The sequence below is a fragment of the Triticum aestivum genome, chromosome 7B (assembly GCF_018294505.1).
Source record: "Triticum aestivum cultivar Chinese Spring chromosome 7B, IWGSC CS RefSeq v2.1, whole genome shotgun sequence".
In the NCBI taxonomy this organism is placed as follows: domain Eukaryota; kingdom Viridiplantae; phylum Streptophyta; class Magnoliopsida; order Poales; family Poaceae; genus Triticum; species Triticum aestivum.
In genome coordinates, this window is record NC_057813.1 from 18,409,138 (window position 1) to 18,421,541 (window position 12,404).

At 43.4% G+C, this 12,404-nt stretch overlaps 1 long non-coding RNA gene across 2 annotated transcripts; it reads right to left on the reverse strand.

The window, feature by feature from the left end:
* Window positions 1–1,699: 1,699 nt before the first annotated feature.
* Window positions 1,700–4,446, reverse strand: LOC123157660 (uncharacterized). Of its 2 annotated transcripts, XR_006479080.1 has the most exons (5): window positions 4,017–4,446; window positions 3,088–3,172; window positions 2,876–3,000; window positions 2,189–2,453; window positions 1,700–2,040 (listed from the first exon to the last, which is right to left on the reverse strand). It is a non-coding gene; the product is annotated as an uncharacterized lncRNA (long non-coding RNA). The 2 variants fall into 2 exon arrangements; XR_006479079.1 differs by lacking the exon at window positions 1,700–2,040 and having other exon boundaries at window positions 2,162–2,453.
* Window positions 4,447–12,404: the final 7,958 nt, after the last annotated feature.

A 12,404-nucleotide genomic window follows, 5' to 3' on the forward strand; every position in this document is an offset into this window, starting at 1 on the left:
CCTGCAGCCTCACCCCCGCCGACATGTGGCGGGTAGCAATCCAAGATGGAAGCGGTGACGGCGATGGAGGGGACTTGATCTGCTGGATGTGGACGCCCTGGGATGGCGGCGACACTGATGGGAACGAGGTCGTCACACTCCCGTTGTAGGGCATCCCATACTAGGCGGTGGAGCTCACCGGCGGTGGCTGCTGCAGCTGCAGTGGCTGCTGCGGCGGAGCGCCGGTCGCGGCGGAGGCCGCTAGGAGCGGCGGCTGCCACTGCAGCCAGGGTTGGGCGGTGGTGGCGATGGATGGCAGCTGCAGCGGCGCGGCGGAGGCCGCTAGGAGCGGCGGCTGCCACTGCAGCCAGGGTTGGGTGGTGGTGGCGATGGATGGCAGCTGCAGCGGCGTGGCGAAGGCCGCCTTGTGCGGCGGCTGCCACGGCAGCCACGGCAACGTGGGGGCAGCGATGGGCGGCGCAGTCGGGTGCGGTCCGTGGGACCCGGCCAAGAACAGGCGGATCTCCTGGACCGCCTGGGTTAGGTCCCGCAGCACCCCGAACACCTCCTCTCAGGTGAGGACAGCGGGGGCGGGCGCGACGGAGGATCCCGGAGCGGGCAGGAGTGGGGCGACGGTCGTGGTGGTCGCCGGAGGCGACAAGGTGACCGGCAGCGGAAGAGACGGGCTTGGCGGCGGTGAAGACATGATCGAACCGAAGCTAGCTGATACCAAATTGGTATGGCGCTGCTAGAAGGACGGCGCGAGAAGGCTGGCCGAGGGCCTTTTTTGCCCACGGCCGGGCAAGAGGGAAGGGATTTTCCTTCTTAATTCTTGCTTGATTAGATTGATACATCTCCTCTCTTTATATAGAGAGGTTTACTTGACTCCCAAGCAAGGCTTACTTGACCCCTAAGCAAGCGACCCTTATCTCTAATTAACCCTAAGACTAACGGGCTATACCGCCAGCCCAGGCCCATTACGTACTCTAACACTGACCTCCATTCTTGTTCTAGTGTACTGTCCGCATCGTTTGTTTCTGGAATATATCAACAAGCACAAGCATGACATCTACATATTAATTTTGTGTGGTAATTCAGGAAAAGTGACTTTAGTATGACCATTTTGCAGAAAAAGCTTGCCATCTGCATATTGATTTTGCTGGAGAATGAAGTTAGAAAAAGCATGTCATTTGCTTATTGATTTTGCTTGAGGAAAAGTGACCTCAAGAATTGTTGTGGCTTGCTTGAAATGGTTGTTCTGTAGTGTCAGAATGACCTTTTCAGATAAGCAAAGTGTTATCCTGGGATGGTTTGATTTTACTATGTCAACTTCAGTTCAGCAAAAATACAAATGATGTTGTATGTGCAAGTTAGGCTTTCATCCTGTGATGTTGAATGTGCAAGTTAGGCTTTCATCCTGTGATATTGTATGTGCAAATTTGGATGTGCTATGCATATGGTTCAGTGAATCAAAACTAGCTTTTGCATGACTAAACCTGGGAATAGTTTGACATCCAAACTAAACCCAGCCCAAACCGTAGGACTACACCTCTAGCAACCAAACCAAACCAAAATAATTAAGCTAGCATCCAAACCAAACAGCATGCATTTTCCACCCAGACCAATCCAAACTACATGCATTTTCCACCCAGAGCAATCCAAACTATTTGCCATTTATGAATTTAACTCATGGTTTCAACCCATGGACAACGGATAAGCAAGTTGAAGAGTAACAACCCAGTTTTACTAGGAAAATGATAGCTCACTGGCTAGCTAAGTAGCCGTTGGATGATACAGAATGGGGTCTTGAATTATTACACAGAATGGATGTTACAGAATGGAACTTTACATAGTTGCTAGATCTTACACAATACAGAATGAATTTTACATAGTTGCTGGATGTTACAGAATGAATTTTACATAGTTCTAGAATTAACACAGTTGTGGAGATCATCTGGTTTCAGAGATGGGAGTAGTTCTTTGCTTAGTCCTGGAGATGATATTGGACTTGCTCTCCCTTCTCTGCAGTGGTTTCTCCTCTGCCGGTTTTCTTTTTGGTACCTGTGTATCAGCAGGTACAACAGAATGCTATTCAAGCTGTCACTGTGATCAACAATGTACATAGCAATGGCCGCTTTTTAACACGACCATGTCTATGTCTCACAAGTAGAACATAGAGTTCTTCAATTCAAAAAATCTGCAGGCTTACAAGAATATTATAATGCTTTTGCAGCAATATCGCTCTGTTTTTTTACAGCCATGGTAGCATTTTGCACAAATAGACAACATCTCTACGCTGAAACAATTAATGACATCAATTCCTCTGCGCAAAATCAGTTAAATCCGGCAACAAGGAAAGTACTTTATTTATTTACTACCCCATTACTGTTAATCTGCTTCTCCACCAGAGCAGACCATCCAGATAAAACCGTTCCGTCATGCTCTTTCTCCTCGAGTCCTCGTCAAACTCTTCCCTGCATGGATCATAGAAGAAATGAAGCTCTAGGCATTGACAATAGTGCTGAAGTGAAAAAGTGGATATGACAGAAATACAGTGTTCAGGTTTCGTTTGCCTCTACAACAGAGCAATATATCCATGTATTTGAAGTATGATATTAACCATGGAATGTGTGGAAAAAATACACGATAGCTTCAGTATCATGCTACTACTCTGGGACAGTGGGAAATCATCTGCTAACTTTATTTAATTAGCAAAATTGTATAAAGACGTTTTATGTATATTCTAAGCTAGTAAGTAACTAAAAATCATCTATGACCACCTAGTCTTTATTGCGCAAGTCATCGTAACTAATATTCTATAAAGGCTGTTGGAAGGCAAGGGGAACCCGAAAAATTTACATACGATGCAAACATTATGAGTCTACAAGAATAGTACCTTCTCAAGGCGTCGAGCCAATCATTACCAACTGTAGGTTCATTCCAAGTTTGCTTTTTTATAATCTTGTCGAGAACCTCCCTAAGCTTCATGGCCTTGGTGTTAACATCTAGCAGAAGAGGGGTCTGGTGCATTCAGTTTTAGTTTCATGTCAGATACAAAAGAGAGGAATAACATATAAGAATGAGATATCTTAAGACAATGCAAAATACCTTAGAGCAGACATAGCATTATTTATTAGGTTCTACAGGCATTAGGAGCACCTTCATTGTAGGATGTTCAAGACAATATGTCATTCTGTAACATGTGAAAAAATGAAGTTACATTGCTTTACTGTATTGCCGGTGAGGAAGGCACAGAAACGCATGAATAACATGTGATACCATGTAAAAAAAAGGATGCCAAAAAAGTGGCAACAGCAGCATTCTTTTCAAATTACCATATCCGGAAAACAGTACACTGAACAATAAACTTTGGGAAGCATTCAGTAAAGTGAAGGTTACAGAAGTCATCTTGATTCAAGGTGCAACAAGTACATACTAAAAACCAAGTGACATGAGATGTTCTGAAGACATTCTAAATGAAAAAGGTGCATGTAAAATAGAAAAATGATTGCACATGCTAAACTGATCCTGAATCAGCATCCTCTGTTACCAGTAGTTCCATTCCTGGTACTATATAAATACTAATTAGATGTTTAGACTAGATCAAAACATTCCACTGTTCCACCATAACAGAGGTCGACATTTTTATTTTGGAGAACTTCACTGCTGATCTTGCATCTAATACAAGGGCATATTTTCATGGTAGGCTATCTGACTCCAGATGTTCACACCACTCACCGCACTGACGAACCACAAACAAATATGACAACAGTAATAAGGAAGTACAGTTTAACTAGTTGAAGAAACAAGGTATCCAACTCAGATCCACATGTCTAACTGATATAAACCTAAAATAACGAGAGCTTGGCTGATATAAACCTAAAATAACGAGAGCTTGGGTGAATGAGTACCACATCTAACAAACAGTGGCATCAAACAACAATGATGGCATCTAACAACTAAAATCATCATCAAACAGTGGCAATGTGGCATCTAGAAGAAAAAACTGTGTCATCAAGCCAATTTCTGAAGACCACCTCGCAGGACGCCGGGCAACCTGCAGCCTCGCGCCCTAGCTGGGGTCGACGCCTCGCGCCCCCACCGGACAGGGCAGCAGCCGGAGTGAAGACTGGAAAGGGGGAGCCAGGGGGCGCTGCCGGACGGAGTTGACGGGCGACGGCAGGGGATGGCGGCGAGCGGCGCCGACGGGCGACGGCAGACGGTGGCGGCGGGCGGCGCCAACGGGAGACGGCAGGGCATTGGCTAGGGTTCATCAAGTCGGGGGAAGAAGGCCAGGGGCGTTGTGGCTGGTTCGTGCAGTGAGGGTTCCGCGGTTGCGTGCAGGCCGAGGCGCTGATCTAGGGTGGGAGGGAGAGGGCGCGAGGAGATCGGCTTGAGAAGGGGGGAAATTTGGACTCCGGCGGCGCTCGTTTTGGGATAGCGGGGGAGGAGGAGACTAGCACGGGCGGCCACGTCTTTTCCCATCTCACTGTGCAGTGGGTCCACGTTAAAATACGCGGTACGCCATCGAAATATTGAGCGCGGTCGGCCGAAAAATACGCGGGTGAAAGCACAAGTGCTCCCTAGGTGGTTTTGGTAATTAATGTCAACATATCTCTTGTTGGACTAACACTTTTACCTAGTATGTTTCAGACAAGTTCAACAATGGAGTGACATGGACTAAAGGATGTGGAACCCCTTCAAGATACTAAGGACAAAAGATTGGATCAAGCTCCAAGATCAAGACTCTACATGTTTTCATTTTATTGATCCAAGATCACATTGAGTCTATAGGAAGAGCCAATACTATCAAGAGGGGATGAGGCGTTGCTTAATGGCTTGCTTGCTCAAAGTGATTAGTGATATGCTCCAAAGTCCTCAACTACCTTCTCACATCCACAAATGTCCTAAAATCAAAGTCTAACTCGGCCCCACCGATTCTTTCTATCCGGCGCCACCGAGTTCAGATATCTTAGCCACTGCCACAAACCCTAGGCAAATCGGTCTCACTGATAGGGATTTCGGTCTCACCGAGATGGGATTCTAATCTCTCTGTGTATGCCCATTACCAACACCGATTTTGAGCAATCGGTACTACCGAGATTACAATACAAACTCTCTGGTTAGCTCATTACCAAAATCGGTCCCACCGAGTTTGTGTAATCGGTCTCACCGAGTTTGCCTGACCAACTCTCTGGTTAGCTTATTACCAAAATTGGTCTCACCGAGATTGTGTAATCGATCTCATCGAGATTACGTTATGCCCTAAACCTAACCATATCGGTCTTACCGAGCTGCATGTCGATCCCACAGAAAATCCTAACGGGCACTAGGTTTACTAAATCGGTTCATCCGACTTTGTTGATTCGGTCCCACCGAGATTGGTAAATTGTGTGTAACAGTTAGATTTTGTGTGGAGGCTATATATACCCCTCCACCTCCTTTTCATTCGTGGAGAGAGCCATCAGAACAAGCCTACACTTCCAGCATCCTATTTCTGAGAGAGAACTGCCTACTCATGTGTTGAGGCCAATATATTCCATTCCTATCATATGAATCTTGATCTCTAGCCTTCCCCAAGTTGCTTTCCACTCAAATCTTCTTTCCACCAAATCCAAATCCTGTGAGAGAGAGTTGAGTGTTGGGGAGACTATCATTTGAAGCACAAGAGCAAGGAGTTCATCATCAACGCATCATTTGTTACTTCTTGGAGAGTGGTGTCTCCTAGGTTGGCTAGGTGTCACTTGGGAGCCTCCGACAAGATTGTGGAGTTGAACCAAGGAGTTTGTAAGGGCAAGGAGATCGCCTACTTCGTGAGGATCTACCGCTAGTGAGGCAAGTCCTTCGTGGGCGACGGCCATGGTGGGATAGACAAGGTTGCTTCTTCGTGGCCCCTTTTTGGGTGGAGCCCTCCGTGGACTCGCGCAGCCGTTACCCTTCGTGGGTTGAAGTCTCCATCAACATGGATGTACGATAGCACCACCTATCAGAACCACGACAAAAACATCCGTGTCTCCAATTGTGTTTGAATCCTTCAATCCCTTCCCTTTACATTCTTGCAAGCTGCATGCTTTACTTTCTGCTGCTCATATACTCTTTGCATGCTTGCTTGTTATGTATTGTGAGTGTTAAACTTGTGCCTAAACTCCACTCCAACTTAAGGAAATTAAAACCTGCTACTGTGGGTACCTAGTGTCTAATTACCCCCCTCTAGACACCTCTTCTCGACCCCTTTCAATTCGTATCAGAGCTTTGGTCTCCATTGCTTTGGTTTAAACACCATTGGAGGAAGATGGATGAGTCTACTATTGGGAGTCTTAGACATAGAGTGCCTATACTTGATGGGGAATATTTTCATGAGTGGAAAAATGAGATGCTTGTGATTTTCAATCAATATGATTTGAACAAGTACATTGCTAGTCCTTGTGCACCTCATGTTGATCCTATGCATCCTACCCTTGATGAGTCAATTAACATGATTAGGAATCTTAGAACTGTTAATCTTATCACTAGAGGCTTGCCTAGAAACTTGATTAGGAACTTGCCTACTCTTGAGTGTGCCTACACTATATGGAAATTTCTTGAGGAACACTTTCCAAATTATTCCTTGAAAAATCTAGATGAAATTCTCCATAAGTCTATTGCCTTGAGTAAGATGAATACTAGTGATCCTATGTTTGGTGATCGTCTATTTGAGCTTACAAACCTTATGCGTGCCAAAGGAGAAGTTGGAATCATTAGCGATATTGTTTCCGAAGCTATTAAAATTCATATGCAAGATCATTGTCAAACTCACTCTAACGAATTACCCTCTCTAGGATTTGATCCAGCACATGACGATGTTGAACATGGATACTATGATGAGGATGATGATAGTGACTTCGATCTTGATGATGCAATGAGACATTTTGGTCTTATGGCAAATCTTCGGGGATATATGGCAGGAGGAAAGGAATGGGTTCTTGACAGTGGATGTACCGATCACATGACCGGAGATAAAGACATGTTTCGTGAGCTTGCTGAAAACGATGGTCCTCGAAAGTATGTCACTTTCAGTGACAACTCAAAGGGTAAGGTGGTTGGCCTCGGTAAGGTGGCCATATCACATGATAGCTCCATACAAAATGTCATGCTCGTTGAATCTCTTGGCTACAACTTACTTTCAGTATCTAGACTTGCTGATTTCGGTTTCAATGTTCTATTCACTGAAGTAGATTGCCAAGTGTTTCGTAGAGATAATCATAAAATGGTCTTTACCGGTATACGTAGAGGTGATCTTTACATTGTTGACTTCACTAAAAAGGATCAACCTAAAACTTGCTTTATTGCTAAATCTTCCAAAGGTTGGTTATGGCATAGACGATTAGGTCATGTTGGTATGCGAAACCTTGACAAGCTTATTAAAGAAAATCATATCCTTGGTGTTAATGATGTCATATTTGATAAGGATAGACTTTGCAGCGCTTGTCAAGCAGGTAAACAGGTTGGAGGAAGGCATCCCGTGAAGAACATCATGACCACAAGGAGGCCACTCGAGCTACTTCACATGGATCTTTTTGGTCCCAACGCTTACAAGAGTCTCAGTGGAAATTCTTTTGGTCTAGTTATAGTTGATGATTTTTTAAGATTTACGTGGGTGTTCTTTCTCGATGATAAATCGTAGGTCCAAAAGATCTTCAAAAACTTCGCTAGGAAGGCCCAAAATCAATTTGAAGTGAAGATCAAGAAGGTTCATAGCGACAACGGAACGGAGTTCAAGAATGCAAATGTGGACACCTTTCTTGACGAAGAAGGGATTTCACACGAGTTCTCGGCTATGTACACACCTCAACAAAATGGAGTTGTTGAGAGGAAGAACCGGACGCTCATCGAAATGGCAAGAATGATGCTTGATGAGTACAAGACGCCAAAGCACTTTTGGGCGGAAGCGGTTGAGACAGCTTGCCATGCAACAAATTGCTTGTATCTTCACAAGCTACTCGACAATATGGCATACGATCTCCTCACCGGTAACAAACCCCAAGTTGGATACTTTCGAGTATTCGGCTCAAAGTGCTACATTCTTGATAAGCATCGCCGTTCTAAATTTGCTCCTAAGTCTCATGAAGGTTTCCTACTTGGTTATGGCTCAAACTCTCACACATACCGTGTCTACAACAATTTCACCCAAAAGGTTGAAGAAACGGTAGATGTGAAGTTTGATGAATCTAACAGCTCGCAAGTAGAGCAATTGCCAATTGATGTAGGAGACAAAGATCCCTCGGAAGCAATCCAAGACTTGTCTATTGGCAAGATTTGCCCAACGGAGGTGAAGGAGAGTACCTCGTCCGTCCAAGTGGAAGCTTCTACCTCACGACAAGGTGAACCAAGAGTTGATACGGAAGCATCCACAAGTGGGACACACCAAGATGAAGAAAACGAGGAAGTGCATCAAGATGAACGTCAACAACCTCCTTCTCCACCACGACAAGAGAACGCCAACGCCAACAATGAAGAAGACCAAAAAGAAGAACAAGATGAAGAAGATGTTCAACCAAGACCCAAGCAAAAGCTTTCATGAGTTCGAGCAAGAATTGCTAAAGACCATCCCGTAGAGCAAATCTACAACGATATCGGAACCGGGAGAATCACTCGCTCTAAAACTCGTTTAGCTAACTTTTGTGAAAACTATTCATTCATCTCTAGCATTGAACCTATGAAGGTTGAAGAAGCATTGGAAGATCCGGATTGGAAAAATGCCATGCATGAAGAGCTACACAACTTTGAGAGGAATCAAGTTTGGACATTGGTTGAGAAGCCCGACGACAACCACAACATCATCGGTACTAAATGGGTGTTTCGCAACAAGCAAGATGAATATGGACAAGTAGCTCGCAACAAAGCATGTCTCGTCGCCCAAGGCTACACACAAGTCGAAGGTATGGACTATGGTGAGACTTATGCTCCCGTTGCTAGACTTGAGTCCATTCGCATCTTACTTGCCTATGCTAATCACCATGATATCACCTTGTACCAAATAGACATTAAAAGTGCTTTTCTAAATGGTGAAATAGAGGAGGAAGTTTATGTTAAGCAACCTCCCGGCTTTGTCAATCCTAAGAAACCAAATCATGTTTACAAACTTCACAAAGCCCTTTATGGTCTTAAACAAGCTCCTAGAGCGTGGTATAAATGCTTGACCAAGTTCCTTATTGAAAAAGGCTTTGAAATTGGAAAAATAGATTCTACTCTTTTTACTAGAAGGGTCAATGGAGAACTATTTGTGTGCCAAATCTATGTTGATGATATTATATTTGGTTCTACTAACCCTCATTTTAGTGAAAAGTTTGGGAAGCTAATGTTGGAGAAGTTTGATATGTCTATGATGAGTGAACTCAAATTCTTTCTTGGTTTGCAAATCAAGCAAACTAAGGAAGGTACCTTTGTCTCTCAAACGAAGTACACCAAGGACTTATTCAAGAAGTTCAATATGCAAGAATGCAAAGGTATGACTACACCCATGCCTACTAGTGAACATCTTGACTTGACCAAAGATGGTAAGCCGGTTGATCAAAAGGTTTATCGATCTATGATTGGTTCATTGTTATATCTATGTGCTTCATGTCCCGATATCATGCTAAGTGTGTGCATGTGTGCACAATATCAAGCTGCTCCTAAAGAATGTCACCTTAAGGCCGTGAAAAGGATAGTGAGATACTTAATCCATACACCAAATTTTGGCATTTGGTATCCTAAGAGGGCCTCTTTCGATCTTGTTGGCTACTCCGACTCGGACTATGCCGGAGACAAGGTTGATAGAAAGTCCACTTCGGGTACTTGTCAATTTCTTGGTCGATCTCTTGTGACTTGGTCCTCCAAGAAACAAAACTCGGTATCCTTATCCACCGCCGAAGCGGAATACATTACCGCTGGATCATGTTGTGCTCAATTACTTTGGATGACCCAAACTCTTAAAGATTATGGGATATATGTGAAACATGTTCCATTACTTTCTGACAATGAAAGTGCTATCAAGATTGCTCATAATCCCGTGCAACATTCTCGAACTAAGCATATTGAAGTTCGTCATCATTTCATTCGAGATCATGTTGCTAAGGGTGACATTAAACTTAAGCATGTTCGCACCGAAAAACAATTAGCGGATATATTCACTAAACCACTTGATGAGAAAGTGTTTTGCAGGTTAAGAGGAGAATTGAACATCATTGATGCTTCAAACTTGAAGTAGAAACTCCATTCGATACATGCAAGGCATGAGCTTATGACTAATCCTTGATATTTCTCTTATGATGATAATATTATGTCTTGGATATATTTGCACCTTGCATGTTATCTAACTCATGTAGGTACTTGGATGAATTGAATTCCATGAGATTGTAACCTACTCATATCTTGAGCAATCTCTACATCACCAAGTCTCTACACAATGGTGGTTGAAGAACAAGGAAGCACGGAACCATTCAAACATATCCTTTGAAAAATTCTATGCTAGTTTCATGATTGTCATTTTGGATACACAAGTGCTCTTCCTTGCAAAAACTAACCCATGTAGGTAGATGAACTCAAATTCCGAGTGGTGCTCCTAACTCTGGATGAGCTACATCAACCTTGAGCAACCCACACAAGTTCAACTACATGATCAACACCACCACCCAAGGTATGTCATTCCGTCTTAGAGAAGCTTTACTCCAAGTCATGAGTCAAAGCAACTCGACAAGATGTGAATACATCAAGATGCTTAAACGATAAATGGTAATCCCATTTTGAGCTTAAACGATGAGTATGACCTGTGATCAAGTGATCTCACTTGACTCCTAAGTCAATATACTCTAACATAGGTGACTTTGTCGCCGACAAACTCTAGATGAAGTTCTCATGTGTTCTTTTATGTGCTTTTGCATTTGTCTCATGCATGTTTGTTTCCCCTTTCAAAAAAAACTTCATCTAGATTTCTTTCTTTTCTTTTTGTTCTGCATTCCCTGCATCCAATTCATTGCATACCCTTCAGTTAATTCCTTGCAAATCCTTGTGAGATTTTACTTGTCTAGTGAGCTGAGGTGACAAATGTTTTCTCTGCGATGAACTCGGTCTCACCGGTTTGTTGTTTTCAGTCCCACCGAATCTTTTCGGTGCAACCGAAGCATACAACTCGGTGCCACTGATTTCACTACAGGAAAAACATCTTGCCACTTGTTCCTGTTTTACTTTTGATCCAGCTCCACTCAATGAATCTTGTCCTCTACAAGCATCACATTTTTATCAATGCTTTGTGTTGTGACTCAAGGACCAAACCCATTCACGACAAATTCCAGAAGGCCCTTCTTGGAAATTGATGTCAAAGGGGGAGAGAGAGATCACATCAAAGCTTATCACTTCCAAAGGGAGAGAGAGTATCACCTCCATAGGGGGAGAGAGAGATCTTCAGGGGGAGAGAATACTCAAGAAGAGAGTAATCCTCAAGGATCCTAGATGCTTGGTGTTCAAGAGGAGAGATGTCACATGTCTTCATGAGGGGGAAGAAAGACATGTTCATATGTGCTTATTTGCATTAGCTCTGATTTTGCATTCTGCTCTGTTTTTCTGTTCCCTATCTTCTCCCAGTATCCCATGCTAGATTCAGGGGAGCAAGACATCTAAGGGAAAGAAACCATTTAAATTCATTGCACATCTTTACCTCTGGGGACATGTCTAATCCAATGTGGTACTCAGTACTCACTCTCTACATGTCATCCCAGTCTTGGTATTCTTGTGGTTTCTTTTGTTTGCTCTGGCTAGTAAGTGTATCTGTGTTATCTAACCTTGTTTACACAGGTTCATTCCATCCTAAGCCAACTCAAGACCACAAGGTAAGTATATGCATCACAGTCATGTGTATGAGGAAATCTTGCTGATGCACATATTGTTTGCAAGAAGGACTCATGAGCATGAAGGTACATTTCCCACATACACATCTGTTGCTATCTTTTGCTCTGATGCATATGGCCAAGATACATGTAACACATTGCTTACTCTGTCATGTTTATGCATTCACATGCTTCTATATTCCATATTCACATGATTTGCATACATGTAGGGGGAGCCTATGCTGGTTACATGTCTTTCCAAAGCTTTATTTGCTATTCTCTATATCTTTATCTAAAGCTTTGATGTATGTTGTCATCAATTACCAAAAAGGGGGAGATTGAAAGCACAAGTGCTCCCTAGGTGGTTTTGGTAATTAATGTCAACATATCTCTTGTTGGACTAACACTTTTACCTAGTATGTTTCAGACAAGTTCAACAATGGAGTGGCATGGACTAAAGGATGTGGAACCCCTTCAAGATGCTAAGGACAAAGGATTGGCTCAAGCTCCAAGATCAAGACTCTCACTTACTGCCTTTTTTTAGAAGATGATGGCCTCGTCCATTGTGATGATAACACCTCT